This window comes from Piliocolobus tephrosceles, chromosome 16 (genome assembly GCF_002776525.5).
Source record: "Piliocolobus tephrosceles isolate RC106 chromosome 16, ASM277652v3, whole genome shotgun sequence".
Taxonomy (NCBI): domain Eukaryota; kingdom Metazoa; phylum Chordata; class Mammalia; order Primates; family Cercopithecidae; genus Piliocolobus; species Piliocolobus tephrosceles.
Genome location: NC_045449.1, coordinates 28,302,072 through 28,315,710, shown reverse-complemented (window position 1 = coordinate 28,315,710; position 13,639 = coordinate 28,302,072). Strand labels below are relative to the sequence as shown.

Here is a 13,639-nt window from a genome sequence, read left to right as displayed (position 1 = left end):
ACTGGGGAGAAGTTGGGGTGGGAATAATTTGCAGAGAAGTTTATGGTACTTTATATAGATCATTTCCCAAGTGCCCATCTGCCTATGGTCTATCCAAGGTGTTCTTGGAGCTGAATGAGCTGAAATGTCCTACTCATATCCCTCCATACCTTTAATAACTCATCATGGCTTGAGGCTTTGATTAAAATTCTCCCGACACCTGTTTAGAAGAAGCCTGGGCCTCTTGGAGTAATGAGCCCCATATGTTTATCACTCACATCTATATTCAGACAGCCTATAGCAGTCCCCAAATGCCACTTTCCTTCCACCTTTTAGAATGTCTTTCCTTTCAGTATCTGAAGTTTCTGGTGCCCTCTAAGACACCCAGATGTTAAAGGACAGGGATGTGCTTATGAGCTAGGAGAATGTCAGGGTTAAAGAGGTAATCCATGCCTTCTATTTCCTCTGCTCTTGTGCTCAGAAACATCCCTTTCTATTCTTGTTGCCTCTCCTTCCTCCATCTCCCTTCAGCAACAGCTGTAGTGTCAAGAGCCCATGCCTTCCTTAGGGTCAAATGGACTGGTGTTTCCGTCTCAGCTTCATTATTTCCAGCACCATCTTAGACAGACAAGTGACAAGATCTGACTTATGCAGTGCAAAGGCACTGTTCTGTCCTTAGAGCCTCTTTCCCCCAATTGTGAAGGGGATGCACAAGTGTCTGCATCATCGGGTGGTTGTGAAGACTACATGAGAAAATCCTGGGAAATTTCCTCTTGGCCCTTTTATGTGCCATGGACCTTTGAATCCTAGGCAAGAGGCTCTAATAATAGAAACTAGGAGACCTAAAAATTGCTTGCACGATGTAGGCGTGTTTGATTGCTTGGGATGGAACAGAGAGAAACTGCTGAGCGTGTGTGTTGACACTTGATAAGAAACACAGATTCCCAGGTCACCTCACAGATAGGGCTGCACTGGACCTCCTGCCTAGGCCTGTTCGATGAAGCACCAACAAGCCCCACAGCTTTGTTGCTTTTTCTGTGCCCACTGGGACCAGTGAGAGAAGTATGGTCTTATCCCTGGTAGGAGAGAAAGAGCCAGCATCTGCAAGTGCCCACAGGCTGTCAAGGTGAGTGACCACTCCCCTCCCTTGGAGAGGGCTGACCAATTCTCAGTCAATATGATTGCAGCCAAAAAGGGGTTATGGGGAAGGAAGGCTGTGCATTTGTTCTGAGCATGTGTGTGCCTCTGTCCCTTATTAGAAACCAAAATAGAAAAGAACATGAAGAGGTCTGAAAAACAGAATGAGTGACAACAGGAACAGACAGCACAGACACATGCTGCCAGGGCCCAAGCTTGCCAGCACAAACAGAGGGCTTCTCAACCTGGGCATTATTGACATTTTAAGCCAGATAATTCTTTGTTGTGGGTGGGAGTATCCTGTGCATTGTAGAATGTTTAGCAGCATCCCTGGCCTCTACCCATTGGATGCCAGTAGCAAAATCCCCAAGTGGTAACCACTGAAAATAACTCCAGACTTTTACAAATGTCTGCTAGGAGGACAGAATTGCCCCCAGTTGAGAGTCACTGACATACAGAGGGCTGAGTAAATGGGTCCTGTCTTCTCAGTCCAGAAACCAAGCAAAATGCACCAGGGTGGCTCATGAATTTACATGCCTAACTTCCTCCTCTGTTGCCTCATGATACATTGGCAGCAGGCAGAGGCCAAAATGATTCCAAGTGACCCTCAGAAGACTGAGAAGAGGCCTCAGTGACACGTTCTAGACACTGCTCTGCTCTCTTACTATTTTTCTGGCTCCATGTCTTGTTCCTAAGGCCCAAACATCATCAAAACTGGGGCCAGAACTGTTCACTGGCGTTCTCACTGATTGAAAACTGTCCGGGGCATTTTGGCTGTTGGGAGCATTTCATCTCACATTGATTTATTATTATATTTTTAAAGACACTGAGATTTAAGACTCATCCAGGAGACACAGATTGCCAAGACATAATTAGGAGCAAATGACAGAGGTAGTAAATATATAATTAACTCTTTTCTTAGTGTCTTTTCCTGGCATTCTTAGTCTATCCACACAGCCTGGGAACCAGTTCTCTGGAATCTCCAGGCAACTAGAGACCAATTACCGTCATGTGCACATATTATGTTTTTGAATAACTGGTATACTTGTTTATATGCAGTAAGTTAAGCGGACAGCCACAAAGGTAAACATGGGTACACAAACACACATTAACAGCTCCTAATTAGTTTATTTTGATTGATTGGTTGATTTACTCACTGACTCATTGATTCAACAAAGATATGGTGCACACCTACTGTGTGTGAGGCACCATGCTGTTTCCACCTTGCTAAAAAATCTGTCCCTAACTAGAAGACTTTGAGTTCTTATATATGTATATACATAATTTGTATATGCATATGATACCAGGGAGTTCTATACACCCATGTACACATACACACATATATTGAGGTTCAGAGAGGCCAAGTAACTTGCTGAAAGTCACATAGCTATTAAGTAATGAAGTTGGTATTTTGTCATAAGTATGTCTGATTTTCACCTTCCTATACAATCTCCTTTCAAAGCATACTTCCCAGAGAAGATGATAGTTGAGCTGAATCTTGAAAGGTAGATAGGACTTTATGAGGTCAACATGATAGGAAATGACCTATGCAAAGGCTGGTGGAGTTCAGGAACTCCAAAAGTAAAATACAGAGATACACCAGATGCCTTGGGAGGAGCTGGAGAAGACAGTATGGGCAAGGACCCACTAATGGACAATCTCGTTACAGAACCTGTAGCAAAGTTGGACTCAGATCTGACCCAGATGTTAATCTCTCTCCTTCAGGAGCTAAATATGCTCCCACTTGGAGCTGCAGCCTCTGGCCAGGTCCACCAGCATAAGTTACAAGGTGACCCCAGGCCCATTAAGAAACCAGGGAGCACTTGATTTCACCCAGTAACTGTCTCCAGCCTTCTCTTGCCCAGGAAGCAGGGACCAGTTAATTGCAGGGTGATCGCCATGTTCTTGCGGAGCATTTAATGTAGCATGTAATTGCAGGGTAAATAAATACAGAGCTATTTCCAGCTCTCAGCCCAGTGCTGCAAGTCTAGTGGTAATTACGGCTGGGGATTGGCTGGGTGCAATTTCCAAGCAATGACTCCAGGCATGAAGTGGGTCAGCCCCCAAGCAGGCCCTGTCTTCTCCCAGGAGAACAAGGATGCAGATCTGTCCAAGCTTCCCATTTACTCAGGCGCTTAGCATCTTGGTTAGCTGCTCTGGATTCCCCAATACTCTAGCCCACAACTGCTTCTTGAGGCTCGTCATCCTTCTGGTTGGTGCCAGTTCTCCCTGATAGTAGTGGTTAAGATGCCTGGCTTGGAGTCAGATGGAAGTGAGTTTGTATCAAACCCCTTCCTCACACAAGGCTGTGTGACCTTAGATAACGTTGCAATTCTCTGAGCCTCAAATTCCTCATCTATAACATAGGGATACAAATAATACATATGTCATAAAGTTGTGAGGATTAAATAAGATAATGCAGGTAGAATGCTGAGCATGGTGCCTAGCTCAGAATAAGTACTAGATATTAGCTAATCTTCCCTCCCTCCCTTCTTTCCTTCCTTCCTTCTTTCTTCTCCTTTTTCCCCCTTTCCTCCCTCCCTTCCTTCTTTCTTTTCTTTAGAAACTGTGCAAGAGAGGAAAGAACATACATTTGAGAGCCCAACAGACCAGAGTTTAAGTCCTAGTTCCATCAATTCCTTGACGTTTTGGTCTTTGAACAGTAATTTGACTTCTCCTAGCCTCAATTTCCTCATCTATTAAGTAAGAACAGTACCACCCACTTCACCAAGTTATTGTGAAGATCAAGTGAGATTGAAGCCATCAGTGTTCTTTATAAACTGTGGGCCAGGCAAAATGAAAACTTCCTGCTCAGAGTTTAAACCTGTGTCACAGATTGGGTCCCCAGGAAGGAAACTCTGAAATAGATATTTACTTGCAATGGTTTATTAGGAAGAACTCATAAAATTACACTTAAGGAAGGGATGGGGAGAAAGCAGGATTAGGCAGAGAGAGAAGCTGAGCTGTGATGCAGTCTCAATGAGCATCTTACCTGATGCCATGGGAAATGTGAATATGGAGTGAGCCTTCAGAGTTGTTCCAGATGGGGAAAGGGGTTCAGGCCTCAATATCTTTCCATGGATCAGTCATCGGATGTGAACCGCCCTGTAAAGAAGGCATGATCTGGAGCAAGGCAGCTCTCTGCAGTCAGGGTTAGGGCAAACCTCATGGGGAGCTGGCAGCTGAGAACTTTCTGCAGGCAGCATCCCCAGCAAGTAGCAGGATAAGTCCTTCCTTCTTGAAGAGGGACCTGGGAAGCACATCACAGCATCCACCACAACAGGTTTGTTGCCTCAACCTACCCAAGTTCTGAGAAAACTTCTTCCCATTCCCAAGCTCCTCATCCTTTCCCCTGCCATCCCATCTCCATATGTGTTGTGGCCCATTCTTTCACTCCTTTCACTTCATTCTTTCACTTCCTCATCTCCCTTTCTTCTGGCCCAGAGTCATTTCTAGATATCTAAGCTCATCTGGGGAAGTTCTTTGATCCTGGTCAAGCGGCAGAGATGGAGACACAAAGGCCATCCCTCATCCAGCTTCTCACCTCCCTCACTCAGAGCCTTGCTTGAGCTCTGTCTGTCCTTGGGCTCTTGCATCCTGAAAATATGTGGCTGTCAGTGGAGATGTGTCCTTCCACCATGCTCCCAGCACCTATTTGTCTCTGTTTGTGGATCTAACCTCTTATGCTTGTCCCAGTGTCCTTGTGTTTGTGTCTCTATCTTTATTATTATTATTATTTTACTATTATCTGACTTGGCTTGAAGCCCACATCCCTTGATGCCGCTGTCTGATAATCTACAAGGCTCACCCCAGTTGGAGCCCAGCTCAGAATACCAGGAATACTAAGTGACTCAGACACTTGTTGTTGCTGTGTCCAGTAGAGAAAGAAGAGAGGAGGCCTAAGAGGCACAGAGAGAAGGCTAGTTACTTTAGACCACTTGAGGCTCTTCTATGTGGAGGTCCACTCAAGAGAGACTGAGTTCCCAAGTTCTTCATTATTGAAAGTGCGTAAGCGGAAATGGAGGCCTCTAAGTGTGAAGACAGAAATGGGATTTAGACCTTGTAGGTCAAGGGCTGGCCATTTATAAGTGATGCCACCTTGAGTAATGACCTCAGCATTCCTGAATTTGCACTTTCACAATGGCCAACGTGGTTCACCCCAGCTCTGCAGAATGCTAAGAGGAGGAAAAAGTGAGAGAGTTCTAGTATGAGGGGTGGGATTTTGTAACTTTTTCCTGACACATGAGGACTTTCTGTCCCCTCTTACCCCAAATATAACCCATCTTAGTACCTGAGGAGGCCCAGTGCAGAGAGGGCTGATGCCAGCTCACATTCAGTGTGGATTCCTGGGGGTTATGACTTTTCTGGATTTCTTAAAGTACTCTGTGCAGAGAGGGGACACCAGGCTCAGGGAGAGCCGCTCCTGGCCTTGATGGAGTTTGGCTGGGTGGTGGGGAGAAGTCAGGGTTTCTGATGACCTCACTCCCTGGCAGCTGCCCCAGGGAAACTCTGAGTTTCTATGACCCAGTGGTAGGCATGGAGCAGCGGCTACACCAGGTCTCATGCAGGAAGGAAGGAAGGATAGAGGCAGGTAGTGTGAATGGTCACTCTTGTGCCCCTAAGACAATGCCAGGCCAAGGTCCCGGCTCTGATGGATTGGTGTCATGGCCTGGGTCCAGGCTTTAGGGGGTGATTTGCCTTCATTCAACTCACTGCCCACCCTCCTCTCTCCTGGTCATGAGTCATAGACTCGGGGAAGACAACTTTTGGGAGAGACCAAGGCCCCTGTACCAGCTGGGGGTTGACTGCCCAACACCTTACATGTAGTCTGTAAACTAACTCTAGTTGAAGCTGTCACCGAGGAGAACAATAAGATCGTCCTGTCCACTTCTGTACTTACACTCAGCCCTTTTGTGATAATGTTTCTCCTATAAACCCCCTAAGCGTGTTTATTCTGTTTTGAGTTTATCTATGACCCATGTTTAGAAGCCCTCCTCGCTCTCCCTCCATATGCAACCAGGACTCACTGGTGGGGTTACAAGCTCTTCCACACCCCAGGCCCTTCCTAACACTCGCTACTCTTCCCTCTGTGCAAGGCAGGGTTGGAGGCATCTGCAGAGAGCAGGCCCAGCACGGAGGGCCAGAGTCACCCTCAGTCTGGCCTTGACTCGACTCTCCTAGCGTAACATAAGCATAGGAATTTGACACAGGTGGTGTCAGAAATGTTAAACTATGAAATAGGACTTGCCCTGCAGACCCACCCCAGGCAAACCATCCTTTAGCTGGCTGTGTGTGTGCACTATGGGGGCAGGCACAGTTCCAGGCTCTGTATAGGAAAGTAACCTGGACCTTGGAGGTTATTTTGTCCTCATTTTGAAGGTGCAGAAACTAAAGGCCAGGATTAGGGCAGGACATCCTAATCACACAGTCAGTGAGAAGCAGGCTGGATCTTGACGGGGCAGTCTGGCCCCAGCAGCCACCCTGGACTGCTTTGACTTGACTGCAGTGTGAGAGGCTCCCTGTCATCTTTTCTGTGTAGCCTTGGGCTCCCATATCTCTGACCCCATGCAAATAGCTCCTCTCTCTGCCTTCATGGAAACACTGGGACAAAAACTTAGGCAAATGAGGCTTCTAGTGGCTAGGGCCTGAGTGTGATAATAGGGAAGACATTGAGTGGGGTTACACAACCAGTGGAGAAGATCACCAAGCCCTGGCCAGCACAGGCACATTCAACCTTCAAACCTGGGAAAGATCCAGGTCCAGTGTGGTCTCAGCTATGAATTCACTCACGTGCCCCACTTTCCTCCCCCACCTTCAAGGGCTGGCACCAGGACTCCACGGCCCATGAGTCATAGACAGCACTGAAACCATGGCCCAGGACCTCCATACTGCACCATGATGTCATGAGCTAGCAAGGCCGCTTGAACCTATGTGCCAGGCAGGCAGCTGCAGACACTGCTTTCAGAGCCAGCAAGACCGCTGGCCCCAGATTCCTCTCCAGCCTGCTCACAGGCTGCAGGAGTCCTGTAACAGGACAGGCCTTCTCCGTCCCTGGGAACGATCAGTGTCATGAGGCTCTTGTTTGGAGGGACAGACAAGGAAACCTGCATGCACTCATGCAGAATCGACAGACATCAAAACCTTCTCTATGGGGCCAGAGGGAAGAGGAAAGTAAAACGTATAGGATGTAGGGGATTGGGAAAGAATTTCTCTTAGGAGAGGGCCTGAAAGGAAAATCCTACAGAAAAAAATGCCATGGTTATCAAGGATAGAAAAAAACGTATCCTTCAAACAAGCACAATGCCTGGCTCATAGTAGCTACTCAATAAATATTTGTTGGATAAACGTGAAATCTAGACGTGGACTTTGTGTGCCTAGATTTCTGTTTTCTGATTCTGGTTAACTTGAAATCATTTTTCCCTCTGAGTTTTGATGTTCACTTTTGCAAAATGAGAATGCCACAACCTTCCAGCACGGATCACTATACCACTGCTACGATGCAGGCAGAGATGCCCTGAAAGTGGCAAATGCTGTGCAGATATGGGGAGGTTTTATTTTTCAACACTTTCCTTCCCACCACCCCTGGGGTCAGCCCCCTGCATCCATCATCAACATCTAATGCTTTTCAGCAATTACTCTAGGTTAATTGGCTCAGGCAGAGCAGTCCATAGGAAATGCCCCCGGTGGAATTGACAAGCCCTCTTCTCGGCGTAGGGAATATCTCTCCGGATTAAGTGTGCCTAATGCTGCCGTTTGCTAGATGGGGGATGAAGACAGCAGGGCCAGAATGCAGCTGCACATCATTTGTATCAGAAATACCAGGGGCCAGCTGCCTGGCTGTAATGAAATTCCAGCAAGCCTTGTTGACATTCCAGAGGCATCGCCACAACGAGGTTAAATTATAAGTTGATGATGACAAGCAGACGCACAGGAAAATGTCAAAATTAGCATGGCTGAGCACAGGCACCCTCCTCCCTCCATCCTTGCTTCGGTACAGCCACTTTTCCCTCCTCTGCCCACACCCACCCCTAGGACCACCTAATCTCGTGATTTGATGTTTAAGGGTATCACAGCAGGAACAAGTTTGTCTTAGTGGCTTCCTCTTTCTGTCTTACCTGTCTCCTTGGGCCGCCTGATGGAGTGAGAACAAAGCAGCCTTCTGATGAGTCAGTGACCTTGGACATGTCGCTGACCCTCCATGAGCCTCTGTTTGCTCATCTGTGCATTGAGGATAATTATGCCTTCCTCCTGGAGTAGCTGCGGATTGGATGAGCTCACATACGTACTTCACTGGGCACAGGGCTCAACAATGTCACTTTCCTGCCTGCCTTCCTTGGGCCCACGTGGGCTCTCCAGTTGGAAGAGAGCAGTTGGGAGGATGGAGCACAGGTGAGGTGGAAAACTAGGCTGGGCTCATACCAGGAGTCCATGCATGATGAAAATCCAGAGTTAGAATGTGGGGTCAGGGCTGGGCAGGCTATTGTGGGAATGGGGACACAAGTCCCTGAGTGTACAGCTGGACTCACTATATGAGACTATGGAAATAGAGGGTAGGCATTTCACAAGCAGCAGTCTGAGACTGAATTAGACCAAGTAACAGTCGTGCCATTTCAAAGCACCTGTAGATGAATCATATTGTTAAACTCACTCAACAGTTATTTGAGAAAGGGATTAATACCCCATTTACAGACGATCTTGGATCTGTAAATGGGGTATTAATATATAAGGAGACCAGGGAAGGCTTCATTGAAAATGTGACATTCAAGCAGATGATCCAAGAGCGTCCATCCAATTTGGGGACAGAGAAATTTAAAACGGGGAGGTCTGAAGATAAGCAAAGGATTAGTCAGATTTCCAGTTGAGGAAGCCATCCAATGGCTAGAGATTTGGGGGGTACTGAGAAGAACTGGGGGAAATCTTCAACATGGTAACTTAAAAGGAGAGACTTACATTCCTGAGGATTAAATGTAGGCTGGGAAGTCCAAACAGCAAAGAACAGAGCCTTGTGGGATGACTTCATTCAATGAACAGGGGAAGAAGAGGAGAGATGCAGAGAAGGAAGAGACAGAAATGTAGGCAAACATCATTGACAGGGCAATAATGTGGGAACCAAACCAAAGAGAGGAAGCATCTAGGAGAGGGAATTATTAATGGGAACAGAGTACAGAGATGGGATCAAGGTCTCCAGCTGAGTCAAACAGATGTTGGTAGGCTTGCCTGGAACTCTCTTTACTATTTATGACCTTGATTCCATGGGAGCATGAGTTATTAAATCCAAAACATTGATGTGTCAAATTGATTTTCAGGTCCTGGCCCACTGAGACTTGTCAGCATTTTTTTTTTCTTTTCTGTTCATGTCTTTGGCTCTGACTTTCCTAGAAAACATCATGACTTTGGGTTTCCTTAAAAGAAAGTGGTTCAGATTACAGAGGTGGGTCTAGGACAAGGGATAGAAAGGAGAAGAGAGGATGATAGAGGGAGAATATTAAGCCACCTTTCCCTGGAAGAGGACTAGACTGGGCCTCCACCCCAAGAGGCCCAACCCTTTATTTGAGCTCTGATCCCTGCTTCTGTTCAGGCTTTGCAATCCCATATCAGCAAAAGGGCTTCCATCCTAGGGAGAGAGAGAGGACCTACAGGGAAGAAAAGGAGACAGTCTCAATTAGGGTTAGTGGCCAAAACCAACTGAGGTCAACTCAAGCATGATTTCATGCATTCATTCATTCAACAAATATTTAGTGAGTGCCTACCTTGTGTCAGACACTGTTCTGAGCACTGACAATATACCAATGAATAAAGCAGACACAGACACAAATGCCTGGCCTCATGGAACTTACATTCTAGTGGGGAGAGATGGCCAACACACCACATAAAAAAGTAAATTAGATGATACAATTGTTAAAACATTATAAGGTACTATGGAGAAAAATGAAGCAGGAGAGGAAGACAGGAAAAGCTGAGGGATGAGGGTGGGGCTGCAAGTTTACATAGGGAGACCAGGGAAGGCGTCATTTAAAAGGTGACATTCGAGCAGGCTTGTAGGACTTAGACACAGATGTGAATGGATGGATACTGGGCAATTCACAAAACCAGAACTAAGGCTAAAATAGGTATGGCCTCACAAAGGAGAGGAATCAGGAAACTCTGAGTATCTAGGATGGAGGAATTCATGGACACTCTCTTTGTGGCAGGGCTCTATGGATGGATGGATGGATGGATGGATGGATGGATGGATGGATGGATGGATGGATTGATGGACGGATGGATGGATGGATGGATTCCTATCACCTAGTGGCACTCAATTCAAGTCAGTGTCTAGGAAAAGAGAAGCTGGTTGAACTTGCCTAAGTCTCCTTTCCCTGGAGGTATGCCCAAGGTATGCTGTTGGGCAGCATACCTTGATGGATACACACCACCGAGACTGCATGCCACTGGATGGAGGGTGGCTGCCCAAGGAAAAATCCAGGCATAAGGTTGGGGTGCCAGGCGGGCAAAGCCAACCGAGGTTGTACACACATACATACACACACATAAGCACAATGGCTGCTGCAGTAAGGCACCAAAGAGAAGTGAGCTCAGAGATCTTTGAATCTGCTTCCTTAAGGTTGGAGCTGGAGACCCTGAGACTTGGGAATTGGGAGGGAATTACTCATGGTCACCTATTCAGGAAAGGGGAAGTTTGGTAATAGACTTCCAAGCCAGACTGCTTTCCACTTCCCAGAGCTTCCAGAGAGCACAGGAGGTCTGAGGAGAAAGAAACCTAAGAAAGCATCTCACAGAATCGTCCCATTTCCCAGCTGAAGAAACTGAAGCCAGGAAGAAGACTGAGTGAGTGGGGATCAGTGGACAGTAAAAGGCAGGAGATTTTGGAGGACAGAGTAGAAGGTGGAAAATCAGAACTTTCCTTCTCCTGGACCAGGTGAGAGGATGATGCATGGAGATGTCTTAAGCAAATGTTTAGAACTCTCCTGGGGTAAGGGGAATAGGACTGGCAAGGCATCCTTGAGGTCCAGTGCAACCAAGCAGGCCCTGTTAGGTGTCCTGTGCTCCACAGGAAACACCCCAAGGATCACAGCAAATACTCTTACTCAGAGGAGAGCCTGTTAGCAATCTAGGCCAAATCCTATTTGCTTTCATAAGCCTGTGTGTAAACGATGGGCTGCGGCTCATGTCCCGTGGCAGCCTGATGGGGTGAGTGAGCAGGACCAAGCCACTCCTGTCTGTGTCTATATGTTCAGGAGGTCACTTGATTCAAAGTCAAATACACCCAGAGTAGAGGGAGAGCTGCAGAGCTCCACTTGGTGTGAACACTGTAATTGAAAATTAGAGCGCTCCTGCCTACCAAATCTTCACTCTGGAATTTGCATCCCTGCCCTGCTGGGCAGTGAGAAAAGCACTCAGTTGCCCAAGTCTGGGCTTATTGCTACTGGAGGAAGCATGGTTTGGCCATTCTGCCAGGGCTCTTTAAGTACAGCTTCTATCCTCTCCACCCACCCCCAGCAATGGCAGCTTGCCTCCACCTGCACCTGAATGGGAAACTGGGAACCACAGCCCCTCTGTTGATATCTGCACTGGGTTGTGCTGGCTGCTCTCCCTAGATCCTAAATCCTTGGCTCCTAGCATCTGCTTCTGATCCCTTCAACTGAGTAACCCTTGGCCCTTCAGTAGCTTCTGGGATTTGGACTACAATTCAGAGCTGAGCTCTGTGTGTTCCAACTCAGTCTCTGCAGAGAACGTTTCTGCTCCTGCTTCCAGCCCAGAAACTCTAGCAGCCAAGCCCAAGAGACGATGCAGAGATTCAGATCACCCCCTCTTCGGGTAGAGATTCCCTCGCTGTGGGTGTGTCACATTCAGGGCTGGCTCCAGGCATAACTCTGACACTGACCACCTGACCTGGGTTAGTTCTGTCAGCACATCCCTCTTTCAGTCTCAGGCTCTAATTTGCACAGAAGGAAACTGTGACCCAGAGAGGGAGGAAGCTGGGCAAGGTTCGTCTCCATCTGTAGTCACCTTTTCTCCAGTGCTAGCTGGCTGGGACTCTTTCATTGTCTACGATGGGGCCCAAGTTCCCACAGTGTGTTATGAGACCTAAAGCTTGTGTTAACACGATTATTCTTCATCAAAAGTGACCTGTGTTCTCTTCTTGAGGATTAGCCTTGTGGCAGGAGCTAGTCTATAAACTAATCCTTAGTAAGGCGTGATGTCTGATCACAGACAACTAATTGAGCTTTTCACACCTTAGCTTGAGGGAGTGGAAGGTGCAAATTTCAAGCAATAAAGGAGTTTTGGATTGTTTTGTTTTGTTTTGTTTTTCCAAACAGAATGCTTCTTGATGCTCCTTAAAGCACGCTGTATAGTCAGAAACCACGTAGCTGGACCGGTCCTACACAAAGAACTAGGGGACCATTAATCTAAGCCTAGAGATCACTGGAGCTCTGGGCAATGCTGACCTTTGTTTGTTTGTTTCTAAAGAAAGAGAAACTACTATTTAGAGTTTAGAGCCCACAGAGATAGTGAGTGTGAGTATTTTTCTGTTGTCCTTCCTGTCATGCACTCAGTAAATGAATCAATCGTCAAAGGTACCTTGGTCACCTACTGTATGTCAAGTTCTTTTTTGAGACCTTTGGGGGATTCACAGATGGACGTGGCGTGACTCTCCATCCTTAAGACATCATGTGACATGTTCGGTAAGTCAGCTGTGTAATGTTGATGACATTAATAATATTAACTTAACATTTGTTAGTCTATAGTTTATAGTAGTTCCCAACATTATTCAGCCTTTGAAGACTTTGTTTCTCCTCTGTAAGGAGGAGGTGGTGAGATCGTTAATCCCCAACCCTACATTGCTGGGAAAATCACCTGAGGTTACACATGGGAAAGCACTTGGTAACTCTAAGAACCCTGAGCCTGGTGGTTATTATTATTACTTCTGTTGTTTTTCTCAGTCTCAGGGAAGAATTGTTACTAATGTCAGCAGAATCACAGCTTCTATTTACACGAAGACAGGCCAAGAATTTCAATCCCTTGTCCCTCTCCCAATTAAATCATGGATGCAGATTGTTCTAAATCCATCGCAAGGTCTAGGTCTGAAGATCCAAGTTTGAGTCCCAGCTCTGTATAATCCTATCAAAGCCTCTTAATCTCTTTGGATTATAATTTTTTTTTCACAAATACAGATAAGATAGGTAGATTTGTAGGTAGAAAATGTTCTAATTCTGTGTTTGTGTGTCCTTACATGTATATGGGCATGTCCTGACACAATCTTGCATTTCCAGAGAGTTCATTCCAGCAAAAGTCATCCCTTGCTTCTTTCCCACCTTTCTTATCTTCAGAGGAATTTTAATTATGCATGTGAATCGGAGGGCGGGGACAGGGACTCACAAACTGTCACTTTCAGGAGCTGGTGTGTGAGTGTATGTATGTGTATGCATTTGTGTGCGTGCATATGTGTGAAATGTTCTCCTTGCAGCCTTTAGACTTGCCATTGCTCTTCTCCAGGTGCCAAATATTCTCTCAAGCCTTC

The 13,639-nt window shown here is 46.5% G+C and overlaps 1 protein-coding gene and 1 long non-coding RNA gene across 3 annotated transcripts in view; one reads left to right on the top strand and one right to left on the bottom strand.

Annotated features, from left to right (window-relative positions):
• Nucleotides 1-13,639, top strand: part of ASIC2 (acid sensing ion channel subunit 2) — a 790,972-nt gene that overhangs the window by 157,615 nt on the left and 619,718 nt on the right. The window lies entirely within an intron of this gene.
• Nucleotides 1-13,639, bottom strand: part of LOC111526880 — a 50,071-nt gene that overhangs the window by 29,780 nt on the left and 6,652 nt on the right. Inside the window, exon 3 of the long non-coding RNA XR_002726515.2 lies at nucleotides 4,109-4,221. This is a non-coding gene — a long non-coding RNA (uncharacterized LOC111526880). The remainder of the gene's footprint in view (nucleotides 1-4,108; nucleotides 4,222-13,639) is intronic.